Source organism: Dromiciops gliroides, chromosome 2 (assembly GCF_019393635.1).
Source record: "Dromiciops gliroides isolate mDroGli1 chromosome 2, mDroGli1.pri, whole genome shotgun sequence".
Classification (NCBI taxonomy): Eukaryota; Metazoa; Chordata; class Mammalia; order Microbiotheria; family Microbiotheriidae; genus Dromiciops; species Dromiciops gliroides.
In genome coordinates this window covers 240,200,807-240,220,120 of record NC_057862.1, presented here as the reverse complement: position 1 = coordinate 240,220,120, position 19,314 = coordinate 240,200,807, and the positions used below count along the sequence as shown (strand labels likewise).

General features: G+C 37.0%; 1 protein-coding gene across 4 annotated transcripts in view; it reads left to right on the top strand.

Annotated features, from left to right (window-relative positions):
* Window positions 1–19,314, top strand: part of RGS6 (regulator of G protein signaling 6) — a 717,500-nt gene that overhangs the window by 177,954 nt on the left and 520,232 nt on the right. The window lies entirely within an intron of this gene.

Here is a 19,314-nt window from a genome sequence, read left to right as displayed (position 1 = left end):
TGTATTATCCTGGTGATCACTTGCTGTAATCTCCTTGCTAATATTTTATTTAAAATTTTAGCATCAATATTCATTAGGGAAATTGGTCTATAATTTTCTTTCTTTGTTTTTGCTCTGCCTGGTTTTGGTATCACCACCATATTTGTGTCATTAAACAAATTTGGTAGAACTAATTGTTCTTTAAATGTTTGGTAGAATTCACTTGTAAACCCATCTGGCCCTGGGGATTTTTTCTTAGGGAGTTCATTAATTGCTTGTTCAATTTCTTTTTCTAATATGGGCTTATTTAAGGATTTTATTTCCTCTTCAGTTAGCCTAGGCAGTTTGTATTTTTGTAAATATTTATCCATTTCATTTAGATTGTCAAATTTATTGGCATACATTTGGGCAAAATAATTCCTAATTATTGCTTTAATTTCCATTTCATTGGTGGTAAAATCACCCCTTTCATTTTCAATACTGGTAATTTGGTTTTCTTCTTTCTTTTTTTAAAGCAAATTAACCAATGGTTTATCTATTTTATTTTTTTTCATAAAACCAGCTTAGTTTTGATTAATTCCATAGTTTTCTTGCTTTCAATTTTATTAATTTCTCCTGCAATTTCCAGGATTTCTAATTTAGTATTTAATTGGGGATTTTTAATTTGTTCTTTTTCTGTCTTTTTAATTCATTGATCTCCTCTTTCTCTTTTTTATTCATGTAAGCAATTAGAAATATAAAATTTCCCCTAAGCACTGCATTGGCTGCATCCCATAGATTTTGGTATGTTGTCTCATTATTCTCATTCTCTTTGATAAAGTTATTGATTGTTTCTATGATTTGTTGTTTAACCCAGTCATTCTTTAGAATGAAATACTTTAGTTTTCAATTGATTTTCAGTTTACCTTTCCATGGCTCTTTATTACATGTAATTTTTATTGCATCATGATCTTAGAAGGATGCATTTACTATTTCTGCCTTTCTACATTTGACTGAGGTTTTTGTGCCATAATACATGGTCAATTTTTGAAAATGTGCCATGTACTGCTAAGAAAAAGGTATATTCCTTTCTATCCCCATTCAATTTTCTTTAAACATCTATCATGTCTAACTTTACTAACATTCTATTCACCTCTTTTACTTCTTTCTTATTTATTTTGTGGCTAGATTTATGTAGTTCTGAGAGGGGAAGATTCAGATACCCCACTAGTATAGTATTACTGTCTATTTCCTCTTGTAACTCTAAGAATTCTTGTAATGTCTCTTGGAATTTGGATGCTATACCACTTGGCACATACATGTTTAATATTGATATTACTTCATTATCTATAGTACCTTTTAGCAAGATGTAGTTTCCTTCCTTGTCTCTTTTAATTAGATCTATTTTTGCCTTTGCTATGTCTGAGATTAGGATTGCTACCCTTGCTTTTTTTTACTTTAGCTGAAGCATAATATATTCTGCTCCAGCCTTTTACCTTTACTCTGTGTGTATCTCTCTGCTTCAAATGTGTTTCTTGTAAGCAGCATATTGTAGGATTCTGGTTTTTAATCCACTCTGCAATACACTTCCATTTTATGACAGAGTTCATCCCATTCACATTCACAGTTATTATTACTGTCTATTCCCCTCCATTCCATTTACCCCCGTTGTACTTCCCCCTCCTCTTTTGCCCTATTCTTCCTCACAGACGTTTTGCTTCTTACCCCTGCCTCCCCCAATCTGTCCACCCTTTTTATCACACCCCTCTCTTTTCTTTACCCTTTTCTCCCTTGCTTTTGTCCTCCCTTCTATCAATCCCCCCTTTCCCTTCCCCTTTTGCTTCCCAAAAGAATGAGCTAAGTTTCTTTATCCCAATGAACATATATGTTATTCCCTCTTTGAATCAAATCTAATGAGAGTAGGGTTGAAACAATGTTCACCCCTCCCTTCTTTCCCTGTATTGTAATAGTTTTTTTTCACCTCTTCATATGATGTAATTCACCCCATTCCATCTCCCCTTTCCTCTTCTCCCCATAAACTGCCTTTTTAACCCCTTAATTTTCTTTATATCATCACATCAAAGACAATTTATATTTATATCCTCTGCGTATAATCCTTCTGTCTGCCCAAATACATATACACTTCTCAAGAGTTATAAATATTATTTTCCCATTTAAGGATGTAAATAGTTTAACCTTATTGAGTAACTTTTTCCCCCTGTTTACCTTTTTAAACTTCTCTTGAGTCTTGTATATTAAGATCGAATTTTCTATTCAGTTCTGGTCTTTTCATCAGGAAGCATTGAAAGTCCCCAATTTCATTGAATGTCCATCTTTTCCCCTGAAAGAGAATGAACAGTTTTGCTGGGTAATAGATTCTTGGCTGCAATCCAAGCTCTTTTGCCTTCCAGAATATCATATTCCAAGGCTTGTGATCCTTTAATGTTGAAGCTGCCAAGTCCTGAGCAATCCTGACTGTAGCTCCATGATATTTAAATTGCTTCTTTCTGGCTGCTTGGAGTATTTTCTCCTTCACCTGATAATTCTGGAATTTGGCCACAATATTCCTTGGAGTTTTCCTTTTGGGGTCTCTTTCAGGAGGTGATCAGTGGATTCCTTCAATGATGATTTTATCCTCTGATTCTATATATCAGGGCAGTTCTCCTCAATAATTTCTTGGAATATGGTGTCTAGACTCTTTTTCTGATCATGGCTTTCAGGCAGTCCAATTATTGTCAAATTGTCTCTCTTGCATCTGTTTTCCAGGTAAGTTGTCTTTCCAATAACGTATTTTACATTATCTTCTATTTTTTTTCATTCTTTTGATTCTGCTTGACTAATTCCTATTGTCTCATCGAGTCATTATCTTCCAACTGCCCAATTTTAATTTTTAAGGCATTATTTTCTCTAGTGAGATTATGCACTTTTTTCCATTTGGCCAAATGAATTTTTTAAGGAATTGTTTTCTTCAGTCAGTCTTTGTGCTTCCTTTTCCAAGTTGCTGGTTCTTTTTTCATAATTTTCTTGTGTTGCATTAATTTCACTCCCTATTTCTCTCATTGATTTTTTTGGGGTGAGGCAATTGGGGTTAAGTGACTTGCCCAGAGTCACACAGCTAGTAAGTGTTAAGTGTCTGAGGCCAGATTTGAACTCAGGTACTCCTGACTCCAGGGCTGGTGCTCTGGCACTGTGCCACCTAGCTGCCCTCTCAATTGATTTTTAAAATCCTTTTTGAGTTCTTCCAAGAAGGCTTTTTGTTCTTGAGACCAATTCATCTTCCCTCTTGAGGCTTCACATGTAGGCAATTTGAGAGTATTGTCCTCATCTGAGTTTGGGTTTGCCTCTTCTGTGTTAGATACAGAAGCTCTCAATGGTAAGAGTTCTTTTTTGTTTCTTACTCATATTGCAGCTTTTTTTTTTAAGTTGAGGTCTGCTCTCTGGAGTCACCAGGGTCCCTGTTTCAAGCTTCTTGTGCTGGAGTATAGGGGCTGTGTCCTTGGCTTTCTACACTGAGGCCTCTATGGCTTATGGATTTCTCACTGCCCTGGGCTTTAGGGTGGCACATGCTGGGATTGGTAGGCCTGGTCGCGCCTATCCTGTGGGTAGCCTTCTAGCTGGCAACCTGTCCTCTTGACTGGTACAGGTGGGTTTTGCCACTGTCCTGCTGCACCACCAGCTTGTTGAATCGGGATCCAGGGGCCTTAGTTGCTCAGCTGTGGCCCACAGCTTCCTGCTGACTTGCCCCAGCCCCACTGCGCTGTGGTGCACTGTGCCTCCCTTTTGCCTGAGTGAGAATGACACTTCCTGAAGCCTTCTAAATTATCTCTGGTTGGACGAATGTGTCACTCTGTCTCTTTGCAGGTTATGTAGTTTCAGAATCCATCCAGAGACTTGATTTAATGTTCTTTTTGAGGGAACAGAAGGAGAGCTCAGACCACTAGCTGGCTTCTCTCTGCCATCTTCCAGAGTTGCTTTTTAAAAAGAAAGCTCTGTGCATTAAAAAAATGTGATTGTTTACAAAAATCCACTTGTTAGATTATAAGGAATTGGCCAGTTGTGTGAAGAGTGGAAAACCCATAAAGGCAAATTATAAATTGAGTTTTCCATTTATTAGGTTTTATATTGAAAAAAATTAATGAGAATTTTTTTCCTTGCAGGAGGCTCACATTATACATGGCCTTCAGATTTAATTAACTTTGGAACTCTCTTTATGACTCATCTGTGAATCATAAACACATTTTAATAAAACTGGAGAAAAAACTTGCAAGTACAATAGAAATATTTATTTGCCTTTCTTTGTATCCTCAATGCTTAGCACAGTGCCTGACACATAGTAAGTGCTTAATAAATTGCTTTTGACTGACTGAAATGATTACATAGCATAATCAATATATGCAGGGAGTATACATATCAATCATTGTATATATGCATCTTTTTAGCTAAGTGAAAAAAAGAAGAGAGAAATTATAAACAGGACTTGTCTTAAGCAAAATTGTGAAGTTGGCCCAGTTTGTAATGAGTATGCCAACTTCCTTGTTTTGTGTTCTTTTCTCTCCTTTATAGAAGCCCACTTGCTCCCCTATTTGCCCCAGTGCTTTTGAGATAGAACCTCCCACCCCTTCTATAAAAAGCCTTTATGGGGCAGCTAGGTGGCACAGTGGATAGAGCACCGGCCCTGGATTCAGAAGGACCTGAGTTCAAATCCGGTCTCCGACACTTAACAATTACTAGCTGTGTGACCCTAGGCAAGTCACTTAACCCCAATTGCCTCACCCCCCCCCAAAAAAGAGAGAGAATATAAAAAGCCTTTATTCATATCTTTCACTCTGAGTTGCAAAGAATGATTCCAACTGTTACCATTTTTGATATTTACTCCTTTAGAATATTGAAGAGAAGGGGCAGCTAGATGGCACAGTGGATAGAGCACCGGTCCTGGAGTCAGGAGTACCTGAGTTCAAATATGGCCTCAGACACTTAACACTTACTAGCTGTGTGACCCTGGGCAAGTCACTTAACCCCAATTTCCTCACCAAAAAAAAAAAAAAAGAATATTGAAGAGAAAAGAGTGTTGGACCTAGAATTAGAACTGGATTCAAAACCTAGAGTTCTTACATACAACTTGTGACCTTAGTCAAGTCATTTGATATTTCTTGGCCTCAGTTTCCTAATATGTAAGAAGAGGTAGTTGGGCTAGTTGGCCTCTGATGTCCCCTACAGTTTTAAATTGATCACCCTGTGAATATTATGAAACATTTGGGCTAAAAATGGAATTCTTGGCATTTACCAGTGGGTAGGGAAAGATTGGTTGGTTATCAACATCTTCCTTTATTTTCCTCTAGGTTTTCTTAACTGTGGGGTCCATAATCTTTTTTAAAACAATGTTGGTGACTGTGTTTCAATATAACAGGCTTCCTTCATAGTCCTATGTGTTTTATATTATGTATTTATGAATAGTATTTTGAAGAGTCCATAGGCATCACCAAATATCTTGGCTCTAATAAACAAAAAAGGTTATGAATATCTGCTTTAAATTATAATCTGTAGGATTCTACATTCTACTGTAAGACCCAGTCCTGGTGCTGAACACCAGAACATTGTCACCATTGACTAATTTCTTTTTCCCAGCAGTAACTGCAGCACGTGTACTATAGGGCTTAGTGGAAAGTTTTTGTTTGCTAGAAATATCCTCTTCTTTCTGTCTGTGGGTGCAACATCATAATTATAGATAATCTCTTGAGGATATCCAAGTCTCAAGAGCTCTTCGCTGCTTGAGCTTCTTACATATTAAGAGAACCTTTGCTGTCAGAACTAGCTTCTTGTCATCCTAAAAGTACTACTTAGAGGCAGCAGAGACTAAAGAACCCAGTGCACCTATTAATTTAATCAAGTTTATGCTTGTCTTATTATTGAACAGCAAATTAATCTAGCTGCCAACATTGCCAATAATCCTCAAAGTGAGCAATGAAATCTAACACTATAATTCCTATGAATAAATTTTATAATGGTATGGGTTTGGTTTTCTTTTTGCTTAAAGTCATGAGTCCTTTAGTTTTATTTCTAGAAAAATATATATCTTTGTCTCGTTAGCTGGGTACCACAGTGGACAGAGTCCTGGACTAGAACTCAGGAAGTTAAAATCCTGTTTAAATCCTGCTTCCGCCATTAAATACAAGTGTGATGCTGGGCAAGTCAATTAGCTTTTCTCAGAATCAGTTTCTTCATCTTTAAAATAGAGATAATAACAATCTGCCTCACAAGATTGTTTTGAGGACCAAATGAGGTAGCACCTGAAAAAATGCTTTGCAAACCTTAAAGTGCTTATATAAATGCTTGCCACTGCTATTCAAATTACTCTCTGCAGAGAGTATATTTAATGTTCTCATGAAGTTATCTTAGCCTATAGCCAAATTGTTGATTAGTGAAATAGATAGGGGCAACAGAAATAAACTTATTGAATGTGAAGATGAATTAGCAAGTCACTGAGAAGAACTTTAGATATCACCGACTAATGAAATGTGTTTTTTCTTTTCTTTGAAAGAATTTTGCTTTGTGGTAGCCTAAAGTTCAATCTGCTGGATACAGATGGGATTTGAATGCAACATAGTTTTAAATAAATCAAATAGTAGGGTTTCATAATACCTATAAATACATGCTAGAAGTTGAGTGGTTCAATATCTTAATAAAATTTCTTTTTCTAAGGAAATAGTAACTTTTATATATAGCTCTCAATTATCTGTGCAAAGGGAAGTGAGTAGAGAGACAAAATGCAAAATAATGTATAACCAGAGGTGGCACAGAGATTTCACAGAGTTTTCTTGCTTGCTGATAAAGTCCCTGGCCACTTACACTGGGATAAAACAATCCCCTCATTGGCCATTGAACAGGAAGAAATAGTGACTCTGTAGACTTAAATGGGATTGGCCTGCTCTCAGTTGTATGTTTTCCGTTCTGGCCACGGAGTACATGAATACCCTTTGTTTTCCTCTCTCTGGAGTGGTAAAGGCAGGTGCTGGTCACCTTCACTCCATTCCCCCCCCCACACACACACACACACATAACTTCAAGACTTACCTAGGTGAAATTAAACCCTGGGCTCCAGTTGCCTTTCTACTGTTTCTTTACCTGATGCTCGGTAACTTAAAAACAATCCTTGATGGCAGCCTCATGAGTTCCAGAAGCTGAATATCCTGGATCTTTTAATTAAAGTTGACTCATGGCCAGAGGAGTTTTGCGTTGGAGAAGACAGCAATCTACAAGAAGCCAAGCCTAAACTCTGACTTGGCTTGCCTGGAGTTGTTTGGACAATGCAGAACTGAGGTGAAATGGAACAATACATATTCAGCAGTTTTGCATACTGTTTCACATTCTGACGTTTAAGTTTCAACTTTCTGGCAGCGTTTACTAGTAATTTTGTTTCTGAATCTTGTTTTAAGTTCCTCTCAATATGAACTGTCTAGAACTTTATGTGTATAGCATTTATTTAAGTGTGTAGGAAATAAATACATCCCGTATTTTATTTACATTGTACATTGATTACCTTTATACTCCACCCTTTTGGGTAGAACCTATACAGGAGACAAATCTAAGTCTTCAGTAATTTTACCCTAGGTTCCTGAGGTAGATATGTCTGTCACTAGCCAAAAAGGAAACCAATAGGAGACTAACCCTTCTCTTTAGAAGCTGGACTTCCCTGAAGTACCAAACTTGGTCTGGTCCCCATGATAATAGTTCTAGAGGAAAGGGGCCCCTTAGTGGAGAAAGGGTACTGTGTCCCAATGCCCTTTGGGGGAAGAAGTGATTATAATTTTTAGAAAAGTATACTCTTCAAACTGCTTACCTTGAGGTTCATATGAGATATTTGCAAAAATATTTGTGAACTTTAAAGCACTATGTAGATATCGGTTATTATTACAGACATATATAAGCCCCTTTAAGGCAGAGGTAATTTAAATTCTCTCTCTCTCTCTCTCTCTCTCTCTCTCTCTCTCTCTCTCTCTCTCTCTCTCTCTCTATATATATATATATATATATATATATATATATATATATATATATATGTGTGTGTGTGTGTGTGTGTGTGTGTGTGTGTGTGTGTGTGTGTGTATCCCTGTCACTTATTGCTTCAGTACTTGTTTATTGTTTATTTCATTGAATTGGGCTTTGTAGAGTTGAGTGTGGTGTTGTATGTATGCATACACTTAAAATAAAATTATCTGTAGTGTCAGTTAATTATAGGTAAGTAAATTTTTCATAGCACAGAATACTTCCAAGCTATCTTCTGCTATCTGTCTAGTGGCAATGTGCTTAATGAATATAAGTTCATTTAATTTAAGTTTAAGTAAAGCATCATTCCTTACATATCAAAGTCAAATGTGCCCAATTTTTGCATTACAAATGGCCATGGTCCCTTTCCTAATGTGAGGCCAGACTCCTAGGACATTAGAACTGGAAAGAACCATGGAGATCATTTATTCCGTTCACATCTATGAACTGCCTCTCAGCACTGCTGTCAGTATTGACTCCCTCACAGATTTAAACTTGGTTGGTTTCTTATAACAATTGAGGAATTGCCCAGCTGAGCCTAATATCCCAGCACAGGTACGTGTTAGTGGTATGGAACTTGGAGGATTAATTTGTAGCTAAAGAGTTGATACCCAAAACTTCAGGCTGGCATTCAGCAGCCCCCAACTCTTTCTCTAAGGGATCTGGCTGTTTCCTGTGTCTTCTCTAAGGTACAGACTTGAACTGTGATAGTCCTAAAAGAGCTTTTTGACTCGATGTTGGTATAAACAATTTTTATTTGGATTGGGTGAGCCCACGAGATTAGAGGATGGAGGGAGGTGGGGTGATTCTTAACACCACTAGAACGCAATTGGGTTGGTAATTACCAAAAGAAGTCAATTGTAGTCTCTTAGGCATCCAGGAGCCATGCTGAAGTAACCTCTTGATGAAAAAGGGCCCTTGCTGAGCAGCTCTGGGAGCCATCTATTGTTTGGGCTTTTCTTCCATCAAGTAGAATTTTATTAAGGGCCTACTATGTGCTACTATGATCAGGTTTGGGTATAGAAAACAAAAATGAAAGATTGCTCCGAAGGACCTTACTTTCTAGAGAGACAGTATGTGCCTATATAAATATATACAGATTGTATATGAAAATGAATATAAGATGGTTTGGGGTGAGAGGGCATGAGAAACTGGGGGCATCAGGAAAAGATTCATGTAGAAGTTGGCATTTAAGCTGAATCTTGAAAGCAACCAAGTTGTCCAAGAGGCAGAAGAAGTGAGGAGAGGGTTCATTCCAGGCATGGAGGCCAGCCATTTCAAAAGCATGGAGACAAGAGAAGATGCTTAGGTGTGGGGAACGATTTATATCCTGGATTTTTTGCTCTACCCCATCCTTTTCCTTCTATGAGAGAGCCATCTTGGCAAAGAATTTTTTTAAAAGATGAAAAAAGGAAAATATTCAGCAAAACCATGATACATTGAAACAATCTAATGCTACCCCTGCCTCCCACCTTTGCAAAGGAATGAGAGAAGGTACCATGTTATGACCTTTAAATGCCAAGCATTTATATTGAATAATCTGTGATTTATATTGAATAAACATAAAATATGGTTTATATTTAATAATACAATGGTATGTAAAATACTTTGGGAGAAGATAAAATAATTAAATTTACTGACATTTAATAAATTGTATAACTTTTTACATGAAAAAATCTTTTAATTTGTTATATATTATGGGTGTTATAGCCTTTCTTGCTGAAATCACTTATTTTACATGATTTTGATTCCACAATATTTTCATGCATAGATTTTAATTATTTATTATGAAGCCTCCTTTTATCACATTGGATATTAAGTGGGACTTGGCAAACAGTCTATTTTTCAAAGTCTAGCCTTGCTTTTAGCATGTGGGTTTTCAAAGAAGTTTAAATCAGGTGAGTTCCCAGGCCATTTAAGCATCTTTATTACTTCCATCTCTTGTATAAATTTCTTAACATTTTATGATTTGTGGCATTGTGCCAAGCAATGTTGCAGTATTGCATCTCCTTTTGGGAATTTTGTAATTCTGGAACAATTTTGTTCTCAGCATATAAATATATTTTCAGAGTTAATCACTCTCTCAATGAGGACAAGCCCACTGGGAGGAAAAAATATCACTAAAACATTTTGGGTGGATGTTATACAGTATAATGAACATTCCTAGGTCTTATAGGTTCACATGGACTGCTGATAATAGTTTTAGTATAGCCTTGAAATGAAAAATTAGTGACCTTTTTACAGTCTTCTCCACTACAACATGTATTATCTTGCCCATGTTGAACATTTTTTTCACAATGTTGCTTTTATTCATACATTTCAGTTGTGTCCAACTCTTTGTGAACCCATTTGGGATTTTCTTGGCAAAGACACTGGAGTGGTTTGCCATTTCCTTCTACGGCTCATTTTACATGTGAGGAGACTGAGGCAGACAGGGTTAAGTGACTTGGCCAGGATTACACAGTTCATAAGTATTTGGGGCTAGATTTGAACTCAGGTCTTTCTGACTCCAGGGAAGGGATATGGAGGGTCTAAAAATAGGAGGGTGGCAATGTAAACAGAGAGGGACACTATATGAAACATATTGTGGAGAGATAAATGACAAGATTTTGCAACTGTTTGGAGATGGGGGATGAGTAAGGTGCTGAAGACAGACTGCTTTCCAAGGAATTGAGTGGGGAAAGGGGAGAGAGAGATATAAGATCATTGCCAGCAGGAATAGTGGAATCTGGTGAGAGGTGTTTTTTCTCTCTTTAGGATATTATATTAGATCATGAAATCCTTGAGACTGTGACTATCTTTTGCCTTGTTTTACATCCCCAGCACTCAAGACTGTGCCTAGCACACAGTAGGCACATTATAAATGTTTGTTGTTGTTGTTGTCTGCACAAAGTAGGTACTTGATAAATGGTTGTCATTGTTTATTCTTCATTTTCAGAGGACCATTGCGAAGTGATGTTTTGACTCTCGCATGAATTGGATTTAACTGAAGCAGAGTTGTATAAAGTTGTCAGCCTCAGTGTTTCTTCCAGAGTCATTGAAGTCCAGTGACAAAACAAAATTCAAGATGACTGGAATTGATTGATTGGATACAGGAGACTTGGGCATGTTTGTAGGCAGCAGAGAAAGAACCAGTTTAGAGGGAGAGATAGAGGATTAAAAAAAGACAAAGAATAATAGTGAATAGTAATCTGCTTGAGATGATGTGAGGAGGTGGGGGTCAAGTATATTGATAGAGTTAGTTGGCTTTGAAGAGGAGTAGCATCTTCATCAGAGACTGGAGTAAAGGAAAAAAAGTGGAGGCTATTATTGAGGAGCTATGAGATAAGGAGGGAAGAACAGAAAGCTGGTGAAAAATGGTCTCAGATTTTTTTAGACAACAACCTCATCTGAGAGGGTGCAGCAAAGTGGTCCTGTGGGTATAATCCCCTGCTCCCCACCTCCTTGGGAAGAATGATAAGGCTCCTGTACATGGGTGTCATGTTTCATAACAAATAACAAACTTGAATTAGTGACTTGATTATTTAGAGTTCATTTTCATCATCCCAGTGGAAATTTCTAGGTTATTTGGATACTATATTTCTTTCCTTCTCCTCTCCTTATTTTGTTGTTATTTGCTAAATTTCATGAGTCTTTTCTTCTTTGATAAATCTCAAAATGACTGGATTTCCTTGGTTTATTTGAAAAGAGTTTTTTTTTTTTTCTGGGAAAAGCTATCCTTTTAATTTATTGAAATGACTGGTTATCAGATTTTTTTTTTAGTGAGGCAATTGGGGTTAAGTGACTTGCCCAGGGTCACACAGCCAGCAAGTGTTAAAAGTGTCTGAGGCTGGATTTGAACCCATATACTCCTGACTCCAGGGCCGGTGCTCCCTCCACTGCGCCACCTAGCTGCCCTTCGTTATCAGATTTTATAATTGCAGTGGATATTGTACTGGGCCTGGAATCAGGCCTCTGATTCTTACTAGCTGAATGACTCTGGGCAAGTTACTTCACTTCTGTCTGCCTCCATTTCCCCAGCTACAAAATGGGGGTGATAATGACATCTACTTCTCATTGATCAAATTAGATATTTGTAAAAAGCTTAGTACAGTTCCTGGCACACAGCAGTGTTTACTAAATGCTTTCTCCCTTTATTTCCTTTCCCTTCTCTGACTTGGAACTGACAGAAGAACCAAGAGACTTCCTTAATTCTACATTATTCACTGTGAAGGTATCTCCCCATCTCTCTCTCTCGGGCATATGCTGTTTCGTTAAGCTCTATTTCCTTAGAAAGGTTCCTTTGTGATCTGGGAGAAATCTCATTTTCAAGCTGTTGTTTTCTTATTTTCAACTAAGACTTGCCTAATGTATTTCCCCTTGTAATTTTCCCTGAAGCAGGAGTTTACTGGAGTAATATTGAGTGGACACACAGGAAGCCTGAGCAGCAACATTAAAAATTAATAATTGAAGGAAAAACAAAGGAGTTTGTAGTGGAATGGGGGAGGGGAAGGGATTGATTCATGAATGGAATGTGACCACCTAGACAGAGCTAAAGGCTATGAGTGGATAGGAGGAAAACAGGTTACAGAACCAAACATCTGACTGGTGTTCATGATTGAAAGCATTATAAAACAATGGTAGTTCTTATGTCCATAGCATTTTACAGTTTCTAAGATACTTTTCTCACAACTGTCCCATGAGATAGAGACTCAACAAGGCATCTGGTGACTCAGTAGATAGATAGATAGATAGATAGATAGATAGATAGATAGATAGATAGATAGATAGATAGATAGATGATAGATAGATATAGATATAGATATAGATATAGATATAGATATAGATATAGATATAGATATAGATATAGATATAGATATAGATATAGATATAGATATAGATATAGATATAGATATAGATATAGATATAGATATAGATATAGATATAGATATAGATATATCACTTGGTCTAGTCAGGAAGACCTGAGTTCAAATCAGGCCTCGGTTATTTCCTAGTTCTGTGATTCAGTCACTTAACTTCTGTTTGCATGAGTTTCTTCACCTGTAAAATGAGAATAATTATAGTACTTACCTCTTAGGGCTGTGGTGAAGATCAAATGAGAGAAAATTTGTAAAAAAAAATGGTTTAACAGTGCCTAGCACATTGTAGGTAGTATAGAAATACAGATTCCCCATTTGTAAAAGTCTCTGCCTATGCGAGAGGTTGTGCTAGGTGCTATGAGTACAAGGAAAAAAATGAACAACAGTTTCTGCTGGCCTCTAGGAACTTTTAAGGGTCAGCTAGGTGGCACAGTAGATAGAGCACTGGCCCTGGAGTCAAGAGGACCTGAGTTCAAATGTCACCTCAGACACTTACTAGCTGTGTGACCCTGAACAACTTACTTAACTTCAATTGCCTTAAAACATCTGGGGCCTAGTTCCAAAGGACTCATGATAGAAAATGCTCTTCAAATCCAGAAAAAAAAATAACTATGGAATCTAGAAGCAGATTGAACCATGCTATCTCTATTTTTTTTGTTTTTCTTTTTTGAGGTTTTTCCTTTTTTCTTTGATTCTTCTAGCACAGCATGACTAACGCAGAAATATGTTTAATGTGATAGTACATATGTAACCTATATTGGATTGCTTGCTGTCTTGGGGAGGTGGGAGGGAAGAGAGGGAGGGAGAAAAAATTGAAACTAGAAATCTTATAAAAACAAATGAACAAATGTTGCAAACTATTTCTACATGTAACTGGAAAATAATAAAATACTTTTATGGGAAAGAAATATGGGGCCATCTCCAGTCATCCTGATACATATGTTGCCACAGAATCCAGATGGTTCTGGAGGAGAGAGTGAAGTTGGTGACTTTGCACAGCCCTATGTCACTTAAATGCAATTAATTCACTGTAAGTCATGACATCAACCCAGTGTCACTGCCCTCTTCAAAATGAAGGAAAAACAGCAATAAGGAACTTTTAATCTGCTGAGAGTAAGTATTATGGTTTCCATTTTACAAGAGATCTTAGTTGGCCTATGGTCCCCCAGTTAATAAGTGGGGATTTGAACCTGGGTACACTTATGGGGATTTGAATCCAGGCCTTAGACTCCAAGTCCAGTGTTCCTTCTACTCTACTGTTCTCTTAAATGGAATATCACTACTCTATTATTTAAAATTTAAGGGAAAACGTATATTCCAAGGAAGTCATTGATATATCTAATCCCAAATACTTATAGGGGCACTTTTTGTAGTAGTAAAGACCTGGAAACAAAGTAGATTCCTTTTGATTAGGGAATGGGTAAACAGACTGTGGTACATTAATGCAATGGATTAATACTGTGCTATAAGAAAAGACAAATATGAACATAGAAAAGCATGGGAAGATTTGTGTAAACTGGTACTGGCTAAACAGATCCAGGAAAAGAGTATACACAGTGACTACAAGCATGTAAATGGAAAGGACCTCAAAATAATAATTTTTTTAAAAAATTAATGTTACAAAATGACAAAGCAGAAATGTGAGATGACACCCCCAGCCCATTCCTGTGAAAAAGTGGGAGGTCTGCAGGTGTGAAACGCTGTCTATATGGGGTATTCCAAAAATCTTAGTAAAGTTTTAGGCTATTAGGGCATAAAATGAAATAAAACAAAACTAAAACTAAAACTAAAAAACTACATTAAGACCTTTAGGACACTCAGTATATTTAAACTTTTTTTTGGTGTATTTGATGCATTGAATGGTTTTGCTGATTCCCTCCTCTCCTTTTCCTCTTTTTCCTCCTTTTGTCTTTTTGTTTTTTTGTTTTTGTTTTTTTTTTTTTTGTTGTTTTTTTCGGGGCAATGGGGGTTAAGTGACTTGCCCAGGGTCACACAGCTAGTGTCAAGTGTCTGAGCCCGGATTTGAACTCAGGTACTCCTGAATCCAGGGCCGGTGCCTTATCCACTGCATCACCTAGCTGCCCTCTCCTCCTTTTTTTAACTTTAAAAATATTCTGGGGCAGCTAGGTGGCACAGTGGATAAAGCACCGGCCCTGGATTCAGTAGGATTTGAGTTCAAATCTGTCCTCAGACACTTAGCACTTACTAGCTGTATGACCCTGGACAAGTCACTTACCACTGATTGCCCTGAAAAAAATTCTTTATTTTATGGGATGGCTCTCTGGAAGTGGGAAGGGAGACAGATAATGGAAGAAATCTTGGTGATATAAAACCAAAATTTATCAATATAACTTAATTTTTTTAAAAGAAACTCAGGGAAGAATTTTCCTTACCCTCCGGCCCCCACCATTTTACCCACTTGCTTATGACAACATCCAAGTGTTTACAGTATACATATGGTACTGCTTTTCAAATTCTATCCCAGTACCTTCCATGCTGTTCTTTCCAGGAGCATTCTAAACTTGGATCTCCTTAAAAATATTCCTTAGTTTGAGATATGTGCATACATAGTGAACACAAGATTTAAATATCTCCTAGGATTACTTCTTTGGTGGAAAGTTACTGCCAGAGTAGTGTAACTCAATATTTTTTAAAATGTATTTTCTGAAAAATTCATGTGAATATACCAGAAAAAGGACAACTCTTCATTATATTTTTCCCCTAAGAGTCTACCTTAGTCCCTAGACCCAAATCCTGTAATTCTCTCGTTCTCTTGCCTTCTTGTAGTTCTTTGTGAAGATGCTAAGTTGTATTAGTTGTTATATTGCATCTACGAACAAAAAAACCCCAAACTACTAAAGCATTTCTTTAAGCTGAAATTTTAGTCTTATGAAATAGTTCCAAAGTCATTTTGATTCATAATTGTATCACAGCAGAGAGCATTGGAAACATTTCTCTAATGGGCTATGAGGTAATCTGTACTGTAGTTTGTGATTTTTTCTTTTATTTTGAGGGACATGGAAAGGAACAGCTCCCTTTTCATGAATTCTATGTCTACTAGCTTTGGGAAGGGTATCTGATTCTATTATTATAGAACCAACCTATATCAGATTGTAAAGTACTAATCTCATTACTTCCTTGCCTTGGGATTTCAGTGTTCTTTTGGTACTCAACACTGCCAACCATCCTTGGTTTGTAGGTATTAGAGTAGCTACGTGGTACAGTGGATTGAGCTCTCTGCCTGGAATCAGGATGATCTGAGTTCAAGTCCAGCCTCAGACACTTCCTAGCTGTGTGACCCTGGGCAAGTCACTTCACCCTGTTTGCCTCAGTTTCCTCATCTATAAAATGAACTGGAGAAGGAAATGGTAAACCACTTTAGTATCTCTGCCAAGAAAACCCCAAATGGGGTCATGAAGATTCAGACACCACTGAAAACAACTAACCAACACACATCAAGTAAGTACTAGACAATGCTTTGCAAAATAGACTTTATGTGAGGCATTATCATGAGTACTATCATACTACGTATGCCAGTGGAGAAGCTGGGTACAGGCTGGATCATAGGAAAGAGGAAGTCTAAGGGCAGGGAAACCAGTTTAAGAGAAGATTGCTACAGTCTAAGTAAGAAGAAAGGGGGGCCCGAAGTAGGATGGACAGTAGAGATGAAAAGGAGGTGATAAAGGTGAGACATATTGCAGATGTAGCATCTTCTGAAGAGGAGTCCAGGCAAAAAGGGCTCACTTTATTTTTGTTTCAAAATTAAAACCATGGACACCTAAGGATATTAGTCACAGGTTTTTACTTACATAACATCTTTTATGTGAATATATCATAATACTTTTACTTATAAATGAATTTTCCAAATGCATTTGAAGTGGTTGGCAATTATACTTCGTCTCATTTCTTTAGATGAAGTACCTGCTAGATGATGATTAAATATGCGTGAGGACAAGGAACAATCCAGAGTTCACAGCAGACTACACACTGATTTATGAATTAGTTGCGTAGGTCTTCAGCCCACATTGACTCTACACCGTAACCTCCAAGCAGAGAGGGAGATAATTATTCCACCGGCCCTTGTGAAGAGAGACATTTTCATTTGTTGTATTTGTATCACTAGGGTTTAGCATAGTGCCTTAGACATAGTAGGTGTTTAATGAATATACTTTTTAATAGATTGTACTGATAAGAATACTTCCTGTTGCCCCAATGGAGAAATGGTCAAAGGATATGAACAGGCAGTTTTCAGATGAAGAAATCAAAGCTATCTATTGCCATATGAAAAAAAAAATGTTCTAAATCACTACTGGTTAGAGAAATTCAAATTAAAACTACTCTGACATACCACCTCACACCTATCAAATTGACTAACATGACAAAAAAGGAAAATAATAAATGTTGGAGAAGCTGTGGGAAGATTGGAACACCAATGCACTGTTGGTGGAGCTGTGAACTGATCCAACCATTGTGGAGAGCAATTTGGAACTATGGCCAAAGGGCTATAAAACTGTGCATACCCTCTGACCCAGCAATACCACTATTAGGTCTTTATCCCAAAAAGATCTTTAAAAAAAATAAAAGGACCCACATGTACAAAAATATTAATAGCTGCTCTTTTGTGGAGGCAAAGAATTGGAAATTGAGGGGATGCCCATCAACTGGGGAATGGCTAAACAAGTTGTGGTGTATGAATGTAATGGAATACTGTTGTGCTATAAGAAATGCTGAGCAAGATGATTTTAGAAAAACCTGGAAAGACTTACATGAATTGATGCTGAGTGGAATGAGCAGAACCAGGAGACCATTGTACACAGAATCAACAATATTGTGTGAGAATCAATTGTGATAGACTTAACTTTTCTCAGCAATACAATGATCCAAGATAATTCCAAAGGGCCCATGATGGAAGATGCTCTCCACATCCAGAAAAAAAGAACTGTGGAATCTGGATGCAGATTGAACCATACTGTTTCTACTCTTTGTCTTTTGTCTTTTTTTCCTTTTTGAGGTTTTTCCCTTTTGTTCTGATTCTTCTTTCACAACATGACTAGTGCAGATATATGCTTAATGTGATTTTACATGTATAACCTATATCGGATTGTTTGCTGTCTTGGGGAGGGGAGAGGAAAGGGAGGAAGGGAAAAAGATTTAGTACTAGAAATATTATTTTTTAAAATGTTGAAAACAGGGGAAACTAGGTGGTACAGTAGATACAGTACCAGCCCTGGCATCAGGAGGACCTGAGTTCAAATCTGGCCTCAGATACTTGACATTTACTAGCAGTGTGACCCTGGGCAAGTCAGTTAACTTCAATTGCCTCACCAAAAAATATGTTTAAAACTATCTCTATATGTAATTAGAAAATAACAAAATACTTTTATGGTAAAAAAGAATACTTCTTGTTGGTTATGATGGTTCAGTTTGAAGCTATGTAACTTGAGAGCAGAAGAACATTTGGGGACAAGTTTTTTAAAAAAGACAAATTATCAAAAGCATTTTTATAAAGAAATGTGACAAGAATTAGAGTTTTTCCCTTTGGAGAAAAGACTTGATGCCTTCTAGAATCAAAGAATTGTAGAGTTAAAAAGGATCACGGATATCATCTGGTCTCATCTAGTTCATTAATTCCCTCAGTAAACTTTCTAACAGACCTTTCTGGAATATCTCCATTCAAGGGTGTGCTGGTAAATGTTTAAAAACCAGTCTCGAGGGCAGCTAGGTGGTGCAGTGGATTAAGCACCAGCCCTGGATTCAAGAAGACCTGAGTTCAAATCCGGCCTCAGACACTTGATACTTACTAGCTGTGTGACCCTGGGGAAGTCACTTAACCCCAATTGCCTCACTAAAAAACAACCAAAAAACCCACCAAAAAACAAAGAAACAAAAAGTCTCCCCAAATGAATAAATAAATAGATGAATGAATGAAATGTACTCATAATACATATTTAAGTTTATTGTGCATCATTAACATTTTTCCATCACTTTTTTTTTAAGTCTAGACAATAAACTAAGCCGTTATTTGTAGCATTTGCCAGTTCCAAAGTGTAAATGCTCACAATGAAAATTTCACAAGTGGCTCCAACACTATTTAAGCTGGCCTCAGCATGCATCTGCCTCCAGTGAAAGGGAACTTTTCACCATTGTAGAGTAGCTCATTCCAGCTCTAATTATTAGGAATGTTAAAGATTGCCATATAGGATTAGTGAACTTTATTCCCATTCTATGTAGAAAATTATTTAAAGAAATTTGTTAAATTTGACACTTCGTGCTTCTTTGCTAAATGTGCTTAGCATAGTGCCCGGAACAGAGTAGGTATTCAAAAGTTTATTTCCTTCCTTCCTATATGGCCAAAAATAGATAAATAGATAGGAAAGAAAGAAGGAAGGAAGGAAGGAAGGAAAGAAGGAAGAAAGAAAGAAAGAAAGAAAGAAAGAAAGAAAGAAAGAAAGAA